Source organism: Acinonyx jubatus, chromosome B4 (assembly GCF_027475565.1).
Source record: "Acinonyx jubatus isolate Ajub_Pintada_27869175 chromosome B4, VMU_Ajub_asm_v1.0, whole genome shotgun sequence".
NCBI classification, from domain to species: domain Eukaryota; kingdom Metazoa; phylum Chordata; class Mammalia; order Carnivora; family Felidae; genus Acinonyx; species Acinonyx jubatus.
The window spans coordinates 27230836-27252590 of record NC_069387.1 but is presented as its reverse complement, the minus strand read 5'-3'; the positions used below and the strand labels follow the sequence as shown (position 1 = coordinate 27252590).

The 21755-nt window shown below is 43.1% G+C and overlaps 1 protein-coding gene across 7 annotated transcripts in view; it reads right to left on the bottom strand.

Annotated features, from left to right (window-relative positions):
* Positions 1–21755, bottom strand: part of SVIL (supervillin) — a 231358-nt gene that overhangs the window by 147369 nt on the left and 62234 nt on the right. For 5 of the 7 annotated variants that reach the window (XM_053225459.1, XM_053225463.1, XM_053225462.1 and 2 more), the window contains exon 2: positions 20006–20101. The gene's annotated coding sequence lies outside the window, so the exon portion shown is untranslated. Of the gene's footprint in view, positions 1–1520; positions 2633–20005; positions 20102–21755 lie in introns of those variants that run through there. The other 2 variants (XM_053225460.1, XM_053225465.1) reach the window with 2 other exon arrangements.

Genomic DNA, 21755 nt, shown 5'->3' with positions numbered 1-21755 from the left:
GGGGTTGCAAAAAAGCATTGCCTGGAGGGCTAACAAGCATTGTCCCACTCTCAACAGAAGGAAGCGTGATGAGCAGTGTCTCTGTGTCATCTGTGGCTCCTCCTCTCCCCCCGACCCCCCAGAGCAGTGGCAAGGATGGCCCACTCCTGGCAAGACACCCAACTGCTTGGCTCAAGAGTTCCCCTGGTCTGGTGAGAAGAGGCAGCCTCTATATCCAGCTTCTCTCTGGAATGGGAGGGAGCATTTATACCTTGCCGCTTTTCTCAGCAAGGAAAACCCCAGGATCTGGGTCAGAGGCATGCTTCACCAGGGGAGACTGTCCCACATTACAGAGGATTTGTGATTCTTAACCACATTGCCCCACATGCTGGCCACGGTCGTCGTGAAAACCAGAAAGGCCCCCCACGCATTTCCAAATGCCCGCTGAAGACATGCCACCACCTCTGGTTTGAGAACCACAGCAGGGTTCACCGATGAAACTCATCTCTATAAATACTCTGTTTGCTACCTGATAAAAATAATTACTGCTCCTACTGGTCTATCTGATATGGTACTAAAAAAAACAATCTTTTTAGGGCGCCTGGGTGGCGCAGTAGGTTAAGCGTCCAACCTCGGCTCCGGTCACAATCTCGTGGTTGGTGAGTTCGAGCCCCGTGTCGGGCTCTGTGCTGACAGCTCAGAGCCTGGAGCCTGCTTCAGATTCTGTGCCTCCCTCTCTCTCTGCTCCTCCCCCAGTTGCATTCTGTCTCTCTCTCTCTCTTAAAAATAAATAATAAAAAAAATTTTGTAATCTTTTTTTTTAAAGGAGCAATATGTCGAATCAACCATAAATGTTCTATAGCTCTTTGCTGGTTTTTAACAGAAGCAAATCACTAAGCCAAATTACAGAACCACAGCTTTCTCTAGGGCTTAAAAAGGCTACTAATGAATTTTTCTCTTGGTGAATTTAAAAATGAAATACAGTTCAAAAATCTAGAAACTAAAGCTTGAGGGTTTTTTGTTGTTTCTTGTTTTTAAATTCTGGAACATCAGAGGTTCTATAAGAAGAATCAGAGTACCAAGGTAAAGATCCCTTTAATCCCCAAAACAAAGATTATACAAAAGGATCACTGGCGATTTACATTTCCACGTGTGAAATAAAACGTGCCCTTCTGAACTGCACCCGCCGTACTTGTGATACGATTATTGAAGTACCCTGTATTGTGAATATGCTTTTAATTCCAAGGCTTCAAGTGCTCCCATTTAGACAGAATGTATTTACTAAACTATATTCATTAAATTGTTAGTACAAACTTGTCTGTATCATAAGGTTCTTTCATTTTTAAGGAGAAAAAATCCAGTCATTCCAAACCCCTAAAAAACATGCCCAAGGGCACACAGAGAAGCAACTAGCAATAAGTAGCACATACTGGCAGGAACATTCTAGCGCCTGAAGTCAGCAAACCCTAGGAAGACATGCTCCGACAGATAGCACTTAATCAACAGCTGTATTTACATTTATAGGAAGATTTTTCACTTACTTCAAATTTCTGTTTAATCCTTGTTCCTCTAAGTTAAAGGGGGGGGGGGGAGAAAAAAAATCACACTGAAATTTCTTATTTTTCTAATTAAAAAATAAACAAAAACCCGGCTTTGGATGTCCTCAAGTATATTCTTTGTGTCTCCTTTCAATGGCTGCTACTTTCAAATTCTAAACAAAAAGCAAAATATCAAAAATTAGCCCCAGGAACACTGTACAAAATCAAATATCACCACGCAAACTAGGCAACGGCATCAGAAGTGATGATTCAGAACAGGATAAATTTAGATCGGTGCTTTCCAAAAGGCGTCTGGATGCCAAATGCAGTAAAAAGGTGAAGGCTACATCCTATAAGTTTCTCGGAAGAAAGATCGCCAAAATATTGAAAAGAGTCTTCTTTTTGAAGTTTTCAGTGCCCTGGTGTCCTTGAAGCTGAACTTCCCCAATCTGGCCTCGGTATGGCCATCCATTACTGGGTAAATCCACGTGAAACCTGAGGACGCTTCAGCCTCGGAGGGCGCCGTCAGGAGCAGTGGGGCAACTCCACATGGGACGGGCCTTTTATGGCCTGAATTGGAGAGCCCTGATCCCAGCTAATCTACCATAAATAGCTCTTGAAACTCGGAGGAGCCCATCAGCTGTTGCAACAAGCCTGCCCAGCAGCTACTTCAAACGCAATTAGATCATTCCCATTGTCTTCGGGCTCGTTTTATAGAGAAAGTAAAAATGCAACAGCGGTCTACTAAACGGGCTGCAACAATACAGAATGGAGTGGGCCAACATTTCTCTGACTCTAGTTTTTGTGCGAAGAAGGAACACGTAACCAGGAACAAAGTGTAGATACCGAATGCTGCAAAGGAAGGGACAGACACGCACGTGTGTATACATTAAACCGCACACTAGGGTGGCACGGGCCTGTCTACAGGTTTACAAATTGTGGGGACATCTGTGGCTGTCTTCCCTCTTCCACTGACGGCAGAAAACGGGCCGTCAGGAGAAAGAATGGTGCCAGAAGTACTTTCTCTAAAACACACAAAGATTGTGTCTTAAAAGCACCGACGATGCTCCGAGCTAGCAAGATCGACCTTCAGAAGGCTCTCAGGTTGCCCACCTCACTAAAAACCGGAGGAACCTTAACTAATGATAAATAAATAAATAAATAAATAAATAAATACATACATACATACATACATACATACATACAAGTAAATAAATAAGAATTACCACAATCACTTCTTAAAAGGCTATTTACGCTGTTTAGATACTAAAACTTAACAAAATTACTTACAGCTGGAGGTGTCCTTGCTGTCACCGAAAAGAGCAAGGTCTTAATTGTTCATCCTCACTTCGCTATACATCACAAAAGCTTTGGGCTGCAGGAAAAGCTCCGGGGCTGCCGCCAGGGTGCTGTGGGTCTGGCGTGGGTTCTCAGACCACCAGCTGCATCAGCCAGCAGAGGCCTCCCCAAGCAGGATCTGAATTCCTGTTATCAGTTAACCCTGCAGGACAATGTTCTCCCCCCAAGCAGTCCTGTGGCCGATGAAAACAAGGCAGATAACCCCGGACGGCCGTAATAATTAAACACCGGCTTCGTGACTACGTGTGCAAGGGTTAAAAATAATATGTCCACGCCAAATTGTTTACCCACTTCAAGATGGCAAATAAAACCTCCCAGCTTGACTTCTGCTTCCAAATCTCAGTCACGGTCACGGCCCTCATCTTATTTTCCCTTTGACTAATTTTGCTTTGCATCCATTTGAAATTTTATCTTATCTTCTTGTATGCCTTCATAGAAGTTTTCTAAAACTCCTCCTGGAGCAAAGCCGGGGTAAAAGAGTTGACTCTCTGGGTCTTTTAACAAGATAGGAGGAGACAATGAATCACTGTTGCCACAACAGTGCAGGGTTTTTGTTTGTTTGTTTTGTTTTGTTTTCCTTAAAAAGATTCACTCCCACAAAACAAACAGCTAACTTTTGGAGGCTTCTTAAATCCTGGCCCCCTGCTTCCCTGTAGCAACCAAACTGGCCTAGATTAATGCATCAGAGTCTAGCAGAATAACACTCCCCAGCTTCCTCTTCTACACGCCCTTTTTGCCTTTGCTCAAATCCCAGTTCATTCTACCTGTGCAACCTGTTTAAACATTTTCCTAAATATTTTTGCTAGCCACTAAACCCAGGAAACTCTCATTACACGCTTTTGTCCAAAAAGTGACAGTAATGGATCGGACATGCGTGAGAGATTTCATAATCTATCCATGAAGAAAATGGAAAATCATGTTATGAGTTGAAATAAGAACTATACTTATACTAGACATTTTCCAAAATATTTGATAACTATTTTACATTAGTTATTATTTAGTACTAGTATTATAAACAATATGGTAGTCTACTATTCTTTCTAGTAACTGCTCATTAAGTCCAGTTTTCTTACGAGTTTTAATCTGGCTTTTGTCTGCTAGTCAAGGAACTGTATCTATTTATGATATTGCTTCTAAGAGAAACTGCATCGTGTATCTATAACACCTATTTTATAACAAAAATGAACATGTGGAAACCAAAATTAAAAATACAACATTGGGATGCCTGGGTGGCTCAGTCAATGGAGTGTCCGACTCTTGATTTCAGTTCAAGTCATGATCTCACGGTTCATGGGTTCAAGCCCCGTATCGAGCTCTATGCTGACAATGTAGAGCCTGCTTAGGATTCTCTCTCTCTGCCTCTCTCTCTGCCCCTCTCACACTCTCTCATGTACACACTCTCTCTCTTAAAGTAAATTAAAACAAACAAACAAAAAAACCCACAACATTTACAATCACTACAAAGAAAATAAACTGTTTACATATAAACTTAACATATACAGGCTCTGTATGCTAAAAATCACAAAATTCTGATTAAAAAACATCCAAAAGACCAAAATACATCAATAGGTATATACTGTGTTCATGGGTTAGAAGGTCAACATAGTAAGTATGTCAAATCTCCCCCAAACAATATACACATTTAATGCAATTCCTACCAGCAAGATGTTTGATAGATATAGGTACGCTTATTCTAAAATTCATATACAGAAGCATAGGAGTTAGAATAGTTAAAACAATCTTGAAAAAGAATAAAGAGTTATTGGGGAAGCCTGGGTGGCTTAGTTGGTTAAGCGTCTGACTCTTGATCTCAGCTCAGGTCATGATCTCACGGTTTGTGGGTTCAAGCCCCACATCGGGCTCTGCCTGCTTGGGATTCTCTCTCCCTTCTTCTCTCTCTGCCCCTTTCCTGCTCAATCTCTCTCTCTCTCTCTCTCTCTCAAAATAAATAAATAAAACATTTTTAAAAAAAGAATAAAGAGTAACCAATCTATTCCATATTAAGTTGTACAGTATAGTAATGGAATAGAGAACCCAGAAACAGACCCACACAAATATAGCCAACAGATTTTTGACAAAAGGCGCCTCTCCACCAAACAGCACTGGAACAACCAGACATCCGCTGGCAAAAAAAAAGAAAGAAAAAAGAAAAAAAAAGCGAACCTCAATGTAATTTTCACACTTCATACAAAAATTAACCAAAATGGATCGCAAAGCTAAACGGAAAATATGAAACCATTAAAAAAAACAAAAAAAAACAAAAAACAGGAACAAACTATTGACGCTTGTAACAACCGGGATCAATTGCTGGGGAATTATGCTGAGTGAAAAAGAGAGCCAGTCCCAAAAGGTTATACGCGGTATGATTCCATTTAGATGAATCCCCCAAATGACAACATGGTAGAAATGGAGAACAGATTAGTGGTTATCAGAGATTAAGAATGGGGCAGCGAGGGAAGGGCCCTGAAAGAGATCCTTGTTATGGATCCGGGTTGTTCCATTGCTGAAACCATTAGGGAAAACTGCGTAAAAGGCATACAGGATCTTTCTAGATTATTTTTTAAAACTGCATTTGAATCTGTCATTATCTCAAAATTAAACGTTGAACTAAACATTTTTTAAGTTTATTTGCTTTGGAGGGAGAGAAAGCACGAGTGGGGGAGGGGCAGCAAGAGAGGGAGACACAGAATCCCGATCCCGCACTGACAGTGTGGAGCCAAACACGGGGCTCGAACCCACCAACTGCGAGATCATGACCTGAGCCGAAGTTGGATGCTTAACTGATTGAACCGCCCAGGCACCCCTCACATTTTTTTTATTTTTTAATTTTTTTGAAATTTTTTTTCAAAAAACCTACTTCAAATAAAACTTCCAATGCATCCCCTTTATATAAGTGGGCTACTTACTGTAATTGCAATTTAAATAAATCTATATAGATTTGCCTGTCATCGATGCCATCTTAAGAAATTCAGATTAGAGGGGCACCTGGGTGGCTCAGTCAGTTAAACGTCTGACTTCAGCTCAGGTAATGATCTCGCGGTCCGTGAGTTCAAGTCCTACGTCGGGCTCTGTGCTGACCGCTCAGAGCCTGGAGCCTGTTTCAGATTCTGTGTCTCCCTCTCTCTCTCTGACCCTCCCCCATTCATGCTCTGTCTCTGTCTCAAAAATAAATAAACGTTAAAAAAAAATTAAAAAAAAAAAAGAAATTCAGATTAGAAATGTTTCTTTTTCCCTACAAGAATGGAAGTCATTGATCCAAAGTGAAATATTTGATACAGAAGCGAAGGAAAAGCATTGCTCTCCAACTAAATGTTTATTTGGCAGGTTGCATGAACACTTAAAGGGAACCACTAACACCGAGGGCCTCTCCAACAATAAAACAGGATACCACCACGTCATTTTCAGAATTTTCAAGCCACTGCTCAAGATGATTTATTTTCAAAATCTGTATACATTCGAGAAACAGCAAGAAAACAACTCTTTAGAAAGGGAGGAGACGGAGTCATCTCAAAATTTAATGCTACTATAAATATCATGGGAAACAAGTTCAAACTCCAGAGTTCTACCGTTTGGAAGGTTTCATTCTTGAAAATAGAAAGACAAGACACAAGTGGCAGAGAGGGCAGATGGAGAATGCTTTGTGCCCGACATCCGCTCAGACTTTGTGACGTCACACCTAGCTGCAAACATCTGGAACAGTCCCTCCTGAGGGCCCAACTAACTTCCATTAGACTTTTCTTCTAGGAAGGATGAGCTTTGAGCCAGGCCCTGTAACGCACACAGGATGTGAAGCTTCTTTTCATTTCACGGAGGAAGAGTGGCGCAAGCCCCAGAACATATGCTGGCTTCTGTGTGTCTCACCCCCAAAGTTCCCTCAGCCCCCCTTCCCCTCCGAGCACTTGCCCATCTTACTCCTCTTTTCCTTCCACAACCAAGCTCCCCTTGTCCCCTCAGTCTCATCGTCCCCCCCCCCCCCCCCATCATTTTGCAGTTGGATTCTAGCTCCCTCCACATTCCAGAAACTGCTTCTCCAACCAGGGACTTTCCCAGTGCCATATAGACTTGGCCGCTCTGTCGTTGGACTCTCTACTCACTTCCACCTTCATGGAACATCCTCTTGTTAAGAATGTCTTAGACACTACAGTCTGGTCCTTCCCATGCCTGAAGACTCTTACTCCGGGCTTCACTGCCCCTCTTTCTCCCTGACCTTGGAGTCTTCTCTCTCCCCTACTCCCACTGCACTTGCAGCAGAATTCAGGACTTAGGGGGTCCCTGAGATCAGAAGACCAGGGTAGCTCACAGGAACTAGAAACCCAAGACAAATAACGCTGCCCTTGTCCTCTCCTAACACAATGCTTGCTCCTGCTTCCCTGGGAAGCTCCTCCTTCCCTGCTTCCCTTCACGTCTTGCTTCATTACAAACATCACATCTGGCCACACCCAAGAGGTGTGTGATACATGTGGATATACTCCAGCACACATGTGCTGGAGGAAAAACAGAAGGTCGAGATTGGCCGGCCTGTTGGATAAATTCCAAAGTCCCTAGCTTCCGTGACCCCTCCCCTTTCCTATCTCATTAGCCATATGTCCCACCACCCTGCCCCCCAGTAGAAGACCATGAGAAGCCACACTGACCACCATCGCTGTGCTCAGAGTGTTCCCTCTGTTCCTTGCTTCTCACCTGGAAAACTCCTGATCATCCTGCCAGACTCAGTTGACTTTCTTTCTCCTGTGAACCCATCCCTGACATGGTCCACGATTTCCAACCTCTAGACTCAGCATCCAGAAGGCAGGGACACCATGTCATCTCCAGATCTCTGGAACCTAGTGTGTCCGCCACTCGATACATGGAATAAATGTTGGGGATAGGAAGACTGAAACCCACAAGCAAAATAACTTGTAGTTACATATTTTTGTTTCTCGTTTCAACTCGGTGACCACATTTTCCTTTTTGATTCAGGTTTGACTAATCGGTGCGCATGCCCCTCTAAAGCTGGAGAGTACCAAGAGAAGCAAGCTGGGCTCTCAGTGTGCAGGCAGCAAACAAAGTAGACGCAGCTCACACAAGTGCCTTATTTGCCAGTTTCCCTTCCGTGAGGCACCTATTTCTGAAGTAAGGATGACATCAGAGCTTTGGCAGAGCTGTTAGTGCAGGGAAAGCAAGACAACAAAGCCGTCCGTCCCTTCCTGTCTTCTGAAAGGTTCCCCTTTCTAAATGGCAATGAACTTGAACGATCATTAGAAGCATTCTTTTAAGCTGCTCATTTCCAGGGAACCAGATTTGTACTCTGTCCTAATTTCTGCTCTAACAGAATCAGACCTGAGACTATTTCATTTTTTGCATCCATACGCTCCGTGAAGCTTAGAATTTTGACATCGATGAGCGAAGACGGGATGTGCCTGTCTCCTAACATCTAGACGGATACACCAGCATGAGTCTCAGATTGTGGCCTTCTGCACTGTGGACAAATAATTTTGTTTTGGGGTAGATTTTCAAAAAAGGGGATATTATTTTTGGTTCACGGTTGTCTTTCCACCAACATGTCTCCCTCCCCCAGATGATCTAAACCAATCAGTGAGTGAGTATCTGTCTCTCTGTCTCACTCTCAAAGTTTATAGAGAGCTTCACTGGCTTGGATAACCATCTTCCAAGCTCCAAGGTCATGTGTAGGTCACTGGCTTGAACCACAGATGAGCAAGCCAACTCTTCTCTCCCAGGCTGCTGCTTCAAGAGCAAAGGGAGGGGAGCAATGCTCAGCATGCACAGAACTGCTGGCCTCACAGTCAAAATGAAATGGGAGTTTGCCAGGAGGGAGCCTGGACCACGTCTTAGGAGTCCTGGCTCCAGGGACACAGCCTCTCACATGGCGGGACCCACATCGCCTTCCTGGACACGAGGCTCAGAGTCCTGAGAGTAATCAGAGATCTACAAATTGTGACATGCTCCGTTCAGGGCACGATATAGCTAAAGATATGGCATCTGTATCAATTTATCACAGGGCAGAATCACAGGGTTGCTTCTCAAGTGGGAACCTGAGACTAAAGCGATGCAGGGAGCACCTCCCCTACCAGAGAAGACCCAGGAGGCTTTTTCCCTTTCATGTCGTTGCGGACATCACAAAGCTTAGCACCGTAAGTGGTTTCTCCTGCTCATCCCAAACACCAAGAAGGAAAGGGCAATTCTTACTCCTGAATGAAAAGCACAAAGTACCCATGGTCCTTCTTAAGGAGCGCAGTGGAAAGGTGAACATCCACCCCGTGGTACGTAGGAGACCATCCAGGTCCCGGAGACACACTGGACAGGGAGCACCTGAGAGGCTTCCTCTGCAGTCCTGTTCTCCAGCCTCCACAAACCACAAAACCCCACACACCCTTGGCTGGAAGCACAAGTGTGTGCATCCCAGCTCAATGCGGTTCCTACTGTAGATGTTCATTCTTGTTCTCCTCCAGAACCAGCATCGTAAGTGATGGCTGCACGCTCGGCCAACCCACAAACGCCTGATAAACCTGTAATAAAGTGGAAATACGGCACCAATAATCCTATAAAACTGAACCGCTGTGTGTTGTAGCTGAGAGCATATCTGTGGCTCCAATTGGGGATCCTAAAACACAACTCCCTGGTGTTACGAGTGGTGACTTCCCAGCCTAAGGTTCAGGCCGCAACTCTTATTTTGGGAGCAGGAGCTACAAAATCGAGGGGGGCATCATCTGAAAACCAGAATGTGGGAGAAAGGAGAAGGGGGCAGGAGTCAACTGTGGGGGCAGCATGGTGAGGGGTGGGGGGCTGAGTTCAGGAGAATGAGTAATTTCTAGGGTAAGTGGAAGACATTAAAAACTCAAAAGTTCAAGGCAATATGATAGAAAGTACAGGAATCAAGTAATGAAGTTTAGCTTCATGAACCATTTACTTCATTTTCTTATATTTCTCGTTTCACTGCATCAGATTGAACACTTGGTGTCAGTCCAGGGACCAAACGTTGCTGGTTTAGATTAAGACTCCTAGGGTCCCATCCAGTTCCAGAAAAACTGAGATTCTATAATTCTGAGGCAAAGCGCCATCTCAGAGTCGCCAAAGAATAATGGAGAGGATTAAGAGAAAAAAGAAAGGGGTGGGGGGGGGGGACGGATAACAAAAAGGAAGGGGATCCAAGGAGAGAGAAAGTATGTCAACACAAGGCATTCCCGGAGTCTGAGTTATTCCACAGTAGGACAGGAAGCAAAGATAAGAACACTTGATTACAGCTCAGCTTCCCTCCAACAGAGGCTCAGACTGAAGCAGACAGTCCCCGCACGGCCCCTGAAATCATCTGCTGGTCTCATTATACCAGAGCGGCCCATTTTGTTAGCATGCATGAAGAACTCCCTTCAGAGGACCCGCTAAAAACGGTGGGCAACCTTACTGGCAGGATAGAGGGCACACACTACACACAGGGAAGAGAGAAAACATCCAGGCAAACACATCTCCAAACGACTGCACTTATTTAGGAGTTGTGCCAAGTGCTCTTAACTCCTTGTTGCTCCAGCCCACATTCCTACCCCCCAGGTCCGTGGTCCCAGGAACAAGAGCTCCGTCAAGTCAGAGATTTTTGTCTGTTTCGTAGACTGTTGTTAACCCCCGGTGCCCACAATTGTGCCTAGGCCATAGTAAGTGCTCAATAAATATTTGTTGATGGGCTAGAATAATACATATCTTACAGAGAGAGTGCGAAAACAGGATTTTTTTCCCGAGGTTACTTTACCCCTCATGGGTCCTACCACCACCATCCCCCAGTCTGTGATCCTGATTCCTGCTGGCTTTGAGTACACTGTTCCACAAATCTGAATTCATTTACCTCTTTCTCAAATATTTCTCTGGGCAAGATTTTCCTCATTAAGCAGGGCCTGACTGCAGCATAGGAAGGACTCTTTGCAAAACTCTCTCTGCTTTCTGATCTTTGAGGCAGGGTGTCACATATGCAAATCCACGGCACCTGGGCCAAGGGCACGCCCAGGCCCTGCTTGCAGGGCTTTATGGTGCACTAATTGACTCGGTTAAGTCCTGAAGCTAGGATTACCTTCCAGAGTCAAGCTCCCCATAGGCCCTCCCTAAATGTTTTCTGATGATGGCCAAGTAGGCAAGTTCAGTCCTTTCTCCCCAGAAACACGATACTGCTTTCTATACCAACAAGAATTAATTCAAATCCCTAGTGAGCAGTCCAGGATATGAAAATTACAGTAATCTAATCTTGTAGAGGAAGAAGTATGAATCATCATTACACGGTCTGACAAAGAGCAAAATGATTAATCCCAGGCTGTGCAGAGGTTAGGGTCCACGGCCATGGCTCCTCGTGGGCTACAAAACAAACAGTGGGACCCACCAGGCAAACATCAGAGAGACAACATGGTGGTTTTCATCCCAGAGGAGGAGAAGCAAAGAACAACAATGCTATGTTCTCAGGACCACACTTTAAACTTTTTATTCTGAGGGGGAAGAGGAGAGAGGGACTCTGGAGCCCCAAAACCTTGGGTGTTCTATCCGCTGACTCTGATGTAAATTCCTTAAGCTCTGAAGCTTACTTAGAAGTAGGAACTGTGGGCCTTGCAGAATTAGGGCATCTCAAAACTAATTAGAAACCCCAGTTGTACATAGGACAAGCAGGGCGATGGGTAGCAATACCTAGCAGAATATTCTCCTAACTGCAACAGAGAAACTACAGTTTTGAAGGAAGGTCTTGGCCTTTTCCTGAAACTTGCAAAAAGAACACTGAAGCTCCCCATCTACCATCGAGAAACCACAGCCCCAGTGCACTGGGGATGCTGGTCAGGTCACCCGCAGCCCTGAACCATCATGGGCTTTTTTTTTTCTTTTTTTCTCTTGCACAGCTGTGTTCAATTTTCTGTCCTTGGGGTTTTAAAGGAACATTTATTCTAGGGCCAGGATTCCCAAGTTTTATGGTTATACAACTCCCTCCCAGGGCCAAAGAATGTTTGAAAAGCCTAAACTCGGCAAAGAGAATTAGTAAAAGTATCCAAATGAAAGTGAAATAAAAACTTAGGACCCATTCCAATTTAGACTCAACCTCTCGATTGTATTGTACCTTCTGTTTGTTCTTTAAGATATTTACTACCTATTGCTCATGCCCATATTGGGGGGGAGGGGTGTGTGTGTGTGTGTGTGTGTGTGTGTGTGTGTGTGTGTGTGTGTAAAAACAGAAGAAGACCAAAGGTATATTTATATTCCTCCATGGCTTCTGCTTCCCATTCTATGACAAATTTTATTTTAAATAAGGTCTGCATCTTACATTGGGTTAAAAAAAAAACTGCCAAAAAAGAGATTCCTTTAGGATTTTTATTTTGCTTATTTTTCCTATTTAGAGAGCTCGATACCTCCTAGTTTTTGATAGGAGGACAGCACTTTAACAACTTGTATTTTTACTTAAAAAGCCAATTTAGTGGCATTTTTAGTTGAAATGCTCTGAGTACATTGCCAACATCGAAAAATCATTGCCCCCCAACACACCCCACGAAGAGAGTAGAAGGCCCTCACCAGCCCATGAAATGCTAACCAGCTTTCTGAATGCAGCCAAATAAGCTTATTTCAGAAATTCCAGAAGTCCCTTACCTGTTTTCTTCTGTCTTCTCTCTTCATGTCACCTAGATTCCCACATCTCCAAGAAATCTGCCCAAAGTCTCTGTCTACGTCAATTTACGAACCTCGCTTTTATGTTTGTCTCCCAAAGGCTGGTGGCTTGTTTCATACACTCATCTGGTCTGACAAGGCAAAATTCAGGCCTCGGGGCCTGGGGTTTGTGACACAGCACACAGCACCCACATTAGAGGCCTGGCTGCCTCCCAAGACACACATGACGTTTTTGAGAAACAAAGTAACTTGCACAGATCCACCCTGAGCACAAAAATGGAATCAGTGCTCCTCCGTACAAATGAACTGAAATGTGGTCAGTAGCACCTGCTTAATACAGTCCAATTCTCCGAAACTAATGAGAAAACGCTGTCAGCTGACCTCGTCTGCCCCCAGTCATGGTGAGCAGGCATCTCTCAAGAAGCAACGGTGAGTAGAAGAGACCAAATCCTCTCCCGCAGCCACTTTCTCGTGCTCTTTTAAAATCAAGATCCCAAAAGCGCCTGTTAGCACGGCCCGATAGCCAAGCTTACAGGCTGAAGTTCAAAGGATTCCTCCTGGATAACCACTCCAATTCTCCCATGATTGGAAGTTGCCGCAAGTTACTGAAATCTCTACACCTGGGTGGGGAGCAGCTGAAAAAGACAGGCTTGTCGAGTCAGGGTTTCTCCTAAGCTGGTGATTTCCTCGGCAATCTACTTCTAGCCAAGTAGAACACACTACTGTATCGTTTTCTTATAATAATAAATGAAAAACCTTGTGCACTAGAACAAATTAAGATGCTTCTTTCAGAAGAAGAATTTTTTAAATTTTTTATATTGTTTAATTAAAAAAAATTTTTTTTAGTGAGAGAGAGAGAGAGAGACAGAGCACGAATGAGGGAGGGGCAGAGAGAGAGGGAGACACAGAACCCGAAGCAGGCTCCAGGCTCTGAGCTGTCAGCACTGAGCCTGACGTGGGACTTGAACCCACGAACCATGAAATCATGACCTGAGCTGAAGTCAGATGCTTAAATGACTGAGCCACCCAGGCGCCCCTCAGAATAAGAATGTTTTAATGAAGGTAATAATGAAATCTTCCTCCTTCAAAATGTCCCAATGTGTGTCCCCTTACACATACAGTGAAACACAACCCAACAATAATCATCACATAAATTTGTTTTTAAAAAACCCCCCACACAAGAAATCCTTACAGGGAGCCTCTCACCAGGGCTTGGAAAACAAAGATGTTTTCTAATTTCATGCCAAGCCAGTTAGAACACACTGGACTTTAAATACATTATTTTCGGATAGGTCATTTATATTCCACATAAAAGGCAGAAATTTGAGCTAAAACTCAAATGTTAAAGTTTGACATATAACTTTAAAAACCTGACTTAATAAAGTATGCTTGCATGGGCACACGCACGCGCACACACATCTTGTCAAAGAAAAAACAAACAGCACCCCTTGGAATCATCTAAGATGGACGACCTCTAGTCATGTGCTCAAAACATGTTTGCTCCGAGCGTTAAACGGGCTTCACAGCCTAAGTAGCAGCCTGTTTTCTCAAGAGACGGGAAAGCCGGGGTTGTTGTCTGAAGGAACATGTATCTTAAAAAGTGCTTTTAGGGGCGCCTAGGTGGTGCAGTCGGTTAAGCGTCCGACTTCAGCCAGGTCACGATCTCGCGGTCCGTGGGTTCGAGCCCCGCGTCAGGCTCTGGGCTGATGGCTCAGAGCCTGGAGCCTGTTTCCGATTCTGTATCTCCCTCTCTCTCTGCCCCTCCCCTGTTCATGCTCTGTCTCTCTCTGTCCCAAAAATAAATAAAAAACGTTGAAAAAAAATTTAAAAAAAAAGTGCTTTTATAGCATCTAAATTAGTAAAGAAGCACGGAGGAAGAACACGCTAACGTAGACGGTAAGATGCATCGTCAATGCACTTTTGAGGTTTATGAAACACAGCTCCCTCAAGCATTTGTATGGAGGCCTTTTGAGAGAACTGTCACTTTTCTTTCCACCTCGCACAGTCCCGGTGGTCCCAGCACTGAGTTCACTTGGGTCTGAAGAGATTCAAAGCTCTCATGTATCCACAGCCAGGACTCTGCTTTATAAAGACCCTCACCGCATCTAAAAGCATGGGATGCCTTTTCTCTCTATGCTGACTTCAAAGGATGAGTTTTACACAGTTCAATCTAAAAAGCACATTATTGGGGCTCCTGGGTGGCTCAGTTCAGTGAAGCGTTCGACTCTTGGTTTCGCCTCAGGTCACAGTCTCGTGGTTTCCTGGGTTCAAGCCCCACGTCAGGCTCTGAGCAGGCAGCACGGAGCCTGCTTGGGATTCTTTCTCTCTCCCCCCTCTCTCTGCCCCTCCTCTGCTTATGCTGTCTCTCTCTCACAATAAATAAATAAACTTAAGGGAAAAAAAAAGAAAGAAAAAGCACATGGTTAATAAAATCCTTCTCTCAGCTTTCTCACAAAGTAAAAGAAAATCAAAACCATCAGAAAACAAAGCAAAGAAGGACACTCTTCTCTGGACCCCAGCCTAGAGCTACTCTCCTGCCCCACCCCCACCTACAAGTTGGCAGCTTCCTAGACGCAGTATTCACACCCAAAGTTGCTGGCTCCGAGGGAAGAGATAGCCTTCAAACCCTACCAGCATTTGGGTGATTCAACAGGGCAGGAAAGGATCCCAGAGCAATCTTCACTAGAATGTGGTTCCAGCAAAACTTCTAAAATCAGTCGCCCTACCTCTCTCTACTCTAGGATTTCACATCCCCTCTTCAACCCACTGTTCTGGAGTCTCCACTATGCAGCTACTCTTGCCAAGGTCATCAACAGCATCCATCTTGGCAATTCCAATCCTGTCCTCCTCTTCCTGACTTCTCAGTAGCATCAGCTCTGTGGACACCTCCCTCCTTCCGAAGTCACCCGAGCTTCGTGACCTCATACCCCTCTACTTTCCTTCCTCCCTGGCTGACCCCTCCTCAGGTTTCTTTGTTGGCTCTCCTCCTCTAGTCCATCTCATTCTGAGCCTCCTTTGCTCACACACACGGAGTTCTCATCCTCTCCTATGGGTTTACCTATCATGTAAATGTTACCTGCATTCAGGATTTTTTCTCTGAGTTTCAGACTCACATTCAACTGTCGACCTAACATCTCTTTTTGGATATTTACCAGGTACCTCAAACTGACAATGTCCATAACAAAACCCTTGATCCTCAAAGCTGGCACTCCCCATTAAAACAAAACAAAAAACAAAACAAAACAAAACAAAACAAAACCTCCTCTCCCAGTCTTTATTCCCCTGAGAAGTTGCCAGGGCCCAAATCTGAGAGGCATTCTTAATTCCTCCCCGGTCCTCACTCCCTATTATCTCACTTACCACCAAGTGTTGATGGTTATACCTCTAAGACATATCCTTTTTTAATATATACATCAGCTTTACTGATATGTAATTCATATACCATACGATCCACCAAGCTTAAAGTGTACAATTCAATGGCCTTAGTTTATTTATAGATCTGTATGACCACTATCAAATCAGTTTTAGATATCTACAGCACCCCAGAAAGAAACTATGTACCCATTAGCAGTCACTCTCAGTTTCCCCCTGGACATTGCAGTCCTGTGCATCCGTTAATCTTTCTGTCGCTATAGACTTGTCTGTCATATAAATGGAATTATGCAGTGTGGTCTTTGTGTCTGGCTTTTTTCACTTAGCATATTATAGCATGTATCAGTACTTCATTCCCTCTTATAGCCGAATAACATCTTATCGCACGGATATGCAATATTGTGTTTGTCTGCTTACTGGTTGACAGACATTTGGGTTGTTTCCATTATTTGGCAATTATGAACAATACTGCTATGAATATTTGTGTTTTTATATAGACACACGTTTTCATTTATCTTGGTATATACCTAGGAGTGAATATGCTGGATCATAAGGCAACACCATCTAACCCAATGAAGAACACCAGACTATTTTCCAAAGCAACTGCTTTGGAAAAATTTTGCATGGCCACCAACAGTGTATGAGAGTTTCAACTTCTACACATCTTCATCAGCCTTTGTCCCTGTTTCTCACAGTCGCTATGAAGTAGCATCACATCGTGGTTTTGATTTGCCTCTCATTAACAGCGAGTGATGTTGAGAATCTTCTCGTGTGCTTATTAGCCATTCGCCTATCTTCTTTGGAGAAATGTCTGTTCATGTCTTGGCCTATTTTTGAATTGGGTTATCTTTTTATTACTGAGGGGTAAGCATTCTTTATATATGGTCCATATATGTCCCTTATCAGATTATAGGATTTTCAAACATTTTTTCTCATCCTGTGGGTTTTCTTCTCATTCTCTTGATGGTAAGCTTTTAATTTTGATGTCCAAGTTATCTATTCTTTTTCACTTGTGCTTTTGGTGTTACATTTCAAAAAAATCATTGCCTAGCCCAAGGTCATAAAGATTAATACCCATGTGGTCTTCTAAGAGCGTTACAGTTCTAGGTTTTACATTTAGTCCTTTGATTCACTTTGAATTACTTTTTATATATGGTGTAAGGTAAGGGTCCAACTTTTTTCCTTTTCAGGGTGATATCCGGTTGTCCCACACCATTTGTTGAAGAGACTATTTCCCAAAGAATTGTCTTAACACGTTTGTCAAAAATCATTTACCATACATGTATGCATCTATTTCTGATCAATTCTATTCCAAAAATCTATAGGTCTATCCTTAAGCCAGTACCACACTTGCTTGATTACTGTAGCTTTATATTAAGTTTTGAAATCAGAAAGGACAAATCTTCCAATTCGCCTCTTTCTCAAGATTGTTTTGGCTATTCTGGATCCCTTAAATTTCTAGATGAATTTTAGTCTCTGTCAATTTCTGCAAAAAAAATCCCCTGAGATTTTGATACAGATTACACTGAATCTATAGATCAATTTAGGGAGTGCCGCCATTTTAACAATAGTAAGTCTTCTGATCCATGAACATCAGATGTTTTGCCATTTATTTAGATTTTTTTTTAATTTTTTCAACGTTTTGTAGTTTTAAGAGTGTAAATTTTACATTTCTCTGATTATACTTATTCCTATTTTTTCTTTTTCATGTTATTATAAGAGGAAATATTTTCTTTTTTTTTAAAGCTTATTTATTTATGTTTGAGAGAGAGAGAGAGCATAAGCAGAGGAGGAGCGGTGGGGGGGGGGGTGGGGGGAGTGAATCCCAAGCAGGCTCCACACTCGGCATGGAGCCCGATGTGGGGCTTGATCCCACAACTGTGAGATCACGACCTGAGCTGATATCAAGAGTTGGGCTTGGGGTGCCTATGTGGCTCTGTTGGTTAAGCATCTGACTTCGGCTCAGGCCACAATCTCATGGCTCATGGGCTCAAGCCCCGCATTGGGCTCTGTGCTGACAGCTCAGAGCCTGGAGCCTGCTTCAGATTCTGTCTCTCTCTCTCTCTCTCAAAAAATAATAAACATTAAAAAAAAATTCAGGCTTAACTGACTGAGCCACCTAGGCACCCCTAGAGGAAGTTTTTTTTTTAATTAACTTTTTAAATGTTAATTTATTTTTGATTGAGAGAGAGAGAGAGAGAGAGAGATCAGGAAATATTTTCTTAATTTTATTTCAGATTGTTCACCATAGATGTATAGCAGTACAATTGATTTTTGTATATTGATCTTGTATCCTGCAACCTTCCTGATAGTTTAGTGGATTCCTTAGATCATTCCATACCCATGATCATGTCATTTGCAAATAGAGATAGTTTTACTTCTTCCTTTCCAAATTAGAAGCTTTTTATTTCATACCCTTTCCTAGCTTCCCTGGCTAGAACTCCCAGTACAATACTGAATAGAAGCGATGAGAGTGAACATCCCTGTCTTGTTCCTGATCTTAGGGGGAAAGCTTTCAGTCCTTCATATTAAGTGTGATCAGTTAGCTGTGGGCTTCTCACAGATGCCCTTTTCAGGTTAAATAACTTCCCTTCAATTCCTGCTTTGTTGTTGTTGTTTGGTTTGTTGTTGTTGTTGTTTTTAATCTTAAAGGGGTGTTGGTATTTGTCTAATACCTTCTCTACATAAGACATACCCTTCCACACTTATGTTTCCTTCTGTATACTCTTCCTATACCATCTCCATAGCCCAGTATTTCTCATCTTTAGAGGTCTCTAATTTAGGAATTCTTGAACCATCCTGAATTATTCAAAAATCTCTATCACTCTCTCTTCCCCAGTCTATCACATAAACTTCAAAGCATTTAGCCATTAGTATTGTAAGTACAAATTTTGATAATCCTTGGTTCAGTATTTGCCAGCATGTATTCATTGTTTTTATCTTCACAACAACCTTACTAGGTAGACGCTCTTATCACCATTTTATAAATGTGGAAATAGAAAGAGAGTTTAAGGGTCTTGTTCTGGGTTATAGAGTTTATAAGTGGCAGAATCAGGTTAAAAACCCAGGTCGCCTCGCTCCCAAGACCATTCTCTTAAACATTTGCTATCATGTCTATCAATAATTGCTTTTACCTCTTACCTTATTTGCTATCTGTATGCAGGCATTGCCAATCTCATTTATTGCTGTATTTTTAGCATCTAACACCATGTACAGCTGGTGTTCATTAACTAGTTAAGGAACAAATGGGACACGGGTCTCAGGATGCCCCACAAGAAACGAGTTCCACGTGACTCTGGTAAGTACTACTGACTAATTCACAAGGCTCATTCGTTTTTGAGACCCTTCCGTAAGAAAGCTTGCTTAGGGGCGCCTGGGTGGCTCGGTCGGTTAAGCGGCCGACTTTGGCTCAGGTCACGATCTCGCGGTCCGTGAGTTCGAGCCCCACGTCGGGCTTTGTGCTGACAGCCCAGAGCCTGGAGCCTGTTTCAGATTCTGTGTCTCCCTCTCTCTGACCTTCTCCCGTTCATGCTCTGTCTCTCACTGTCTCAAAAATAAACGTTAAAAAAAAAAGAAAGCTTGCTTAATTTTAATTCAATGTTTTCTAAACTCATTGAAGCACCGACCCATCTTCCCACCTTTGTCCCCACTGCATTAATAGTCTAGGGAACCATGTTCCTCGGAACGCACATTGAGAAATACGGCCCCAGAGAGGCAGTCCAGACAGCACAGCTCCTGGAAGGATGCGTGTGTTCCCCTTTCTGTGCCAGCTCCACTCTCATCTAAAAAGTCTAACCTAGGGTACCTGAGAGCTCTCCCCTAGCCACAGCTCAGTCCAAAAAGAAAACTCCAATACTATGTTTTCCTTTTTCTTTCCTGGAGCTCCTAAAGGGCCCACTGGGACCCTAAGGAGATATAAAGATTTTTCCAACTATCAGAAGGGCTCATCTCCCCTGTGCGTTTGTGGTCCTGTAATTTATCACAGAGGGAGCTGTACTCTTCTCAGAGCTCTGGTTTGTTGAATGTGATTCAAACAAATTCACCCTTCATGATGTATACTTTAACCTATTTTCAGAATGCAGTCAAAGCCAGTGATGTGTTAACCACAAAATTATTATATTTCTTTCCTATATACTTACTATACTGCTGATATTTAAATCATAGCTTCAGATGTCGAATGACTTCAAAATCTTCGTAGCTCTCTGAGTCCTCAAGGTTATCTACTCAGACTTTCTCTGAAAAAGGAGAAAAAAATTTCAACTTAGAAATCTAAGAAAAAAAATTAGCCAATAATATAAGACAACCACATGTATGAGCAAAACAGGATACACTGCTGTGATTAATTTTCTGCTCCTAAAGAGATTTTACTCTTTCAATTATTCATCTACATCAGCTACAGCAAATTACAGGCAGTGGTTAGAGTACCTTTTAAAACCTCTTAGAAAAAATACTCAATAAAAAAAAAAGTCTTTCTTTCATCTTAAACCCAGTAATAAAGTCATTTCTATGCAATGGTTCTCCACAGTTTCTATACATTTATATATTTGGTCTAAAGGCAAGAATTATCTTGAATAAATATGAGCACTTTCTCAAATGCAAATTTACATCAGATCCAAATAAGGGGACTTGGAAAAGAAGCCTTGTAACAAAGGGAGACTTGAAAACACAGAGAAGGATGGGTTGGAATTCATCAAGGAATTGGATGTGTATCGCCAGAAGGAAGTGACGAAGGCCCAACTCCTTAGAAAAAGAGAGACACTGAAGAAAGAAGTTGAAGACTAGCATAAAGTCTAGGCTGTCCAGAGGGAGTAACTGGGCTAGAACTCAGTCTATGCCATTAAGTCCACAGAGATAAAATCTTCAACAGCTCTTTTCCTCACATGCTGGGGAACGAGGGAAAACCCCACTCGTATTAGAAGTATAACCGAGGAGGATGTCCATTTCCCAGTGTGATTTTCCTAGCTGCGTGTAATCTGTATACAAGATAACTCACTTGCTAACGGGTTCATTTCTTACACTCCAAATGGCTGCCTGCCTGCGTGGCATTCCAACGCCTGAGATCCCGGACGAAAGAGGAAAGCCCCTGGATCTGTTAGATAGTTAGTGGTTAGTTGGTCAGTGGTTGAATGTTAGTGGCTTCGGAAAACCTTTGTTTTGGGAAACTGAGGCACTTCCTCTTATCTCCTCCCGATGTCTGTTCTGTGCTTCCTTGCATTACTGTTTGAAAAAGTCCTCTTAGCAAAGAGTTCACTCAAGCACGGAAGGCCCTGAGCTGGACAGCGGCCAACCACACACCAGCATTGTAAAGGACCGGGGCTGGCGTCAGTTCTTAGTTTGTTGAAACATATGGGAGGCATGGCATCAGATCCTATCTTACCTAGTGTAGAGAGAACGGGGTTCCTCTCCACAAGCCCTTGCTGAGGCAACTTATGAGGCAATCAGTTTGTGGTGATGAGGGGATGCAGGGGAGTCAACCCACATGAAGTTCCCCCAAAGCAAAAAAAAAAAAATTATTGTCACCCAGGCCCAGTGAAATTCAGACAGCTGTGAACTCTTGCTTCAAACCACAAATATGGTTGTGGTAAACACAGACAAACTATTGGGTTTAAGTAGACTATCTCTTGTGCCAAAAATACATATATATTTCTTTTCCCTCCTCCCCCACAAATCTGTTTATTACTAAAAAGCTCTGGAGCCTTGTGAACTGGGCTAGACCAGTGTAAGCCTGTCTTTCCCCCGGGGCCCTCCTCAGTATACTAAACTGGGGAGGGATTTGCCTGCGTTAGAGAAGGAGACCCACTTTCTGTACTGGCCACAGAGGAATGAAGAATGAAATTATTCAAAAGGAGAAAGGCCAAGAGAACCAAAAGAAGCCAAGAGGTAAGGGAG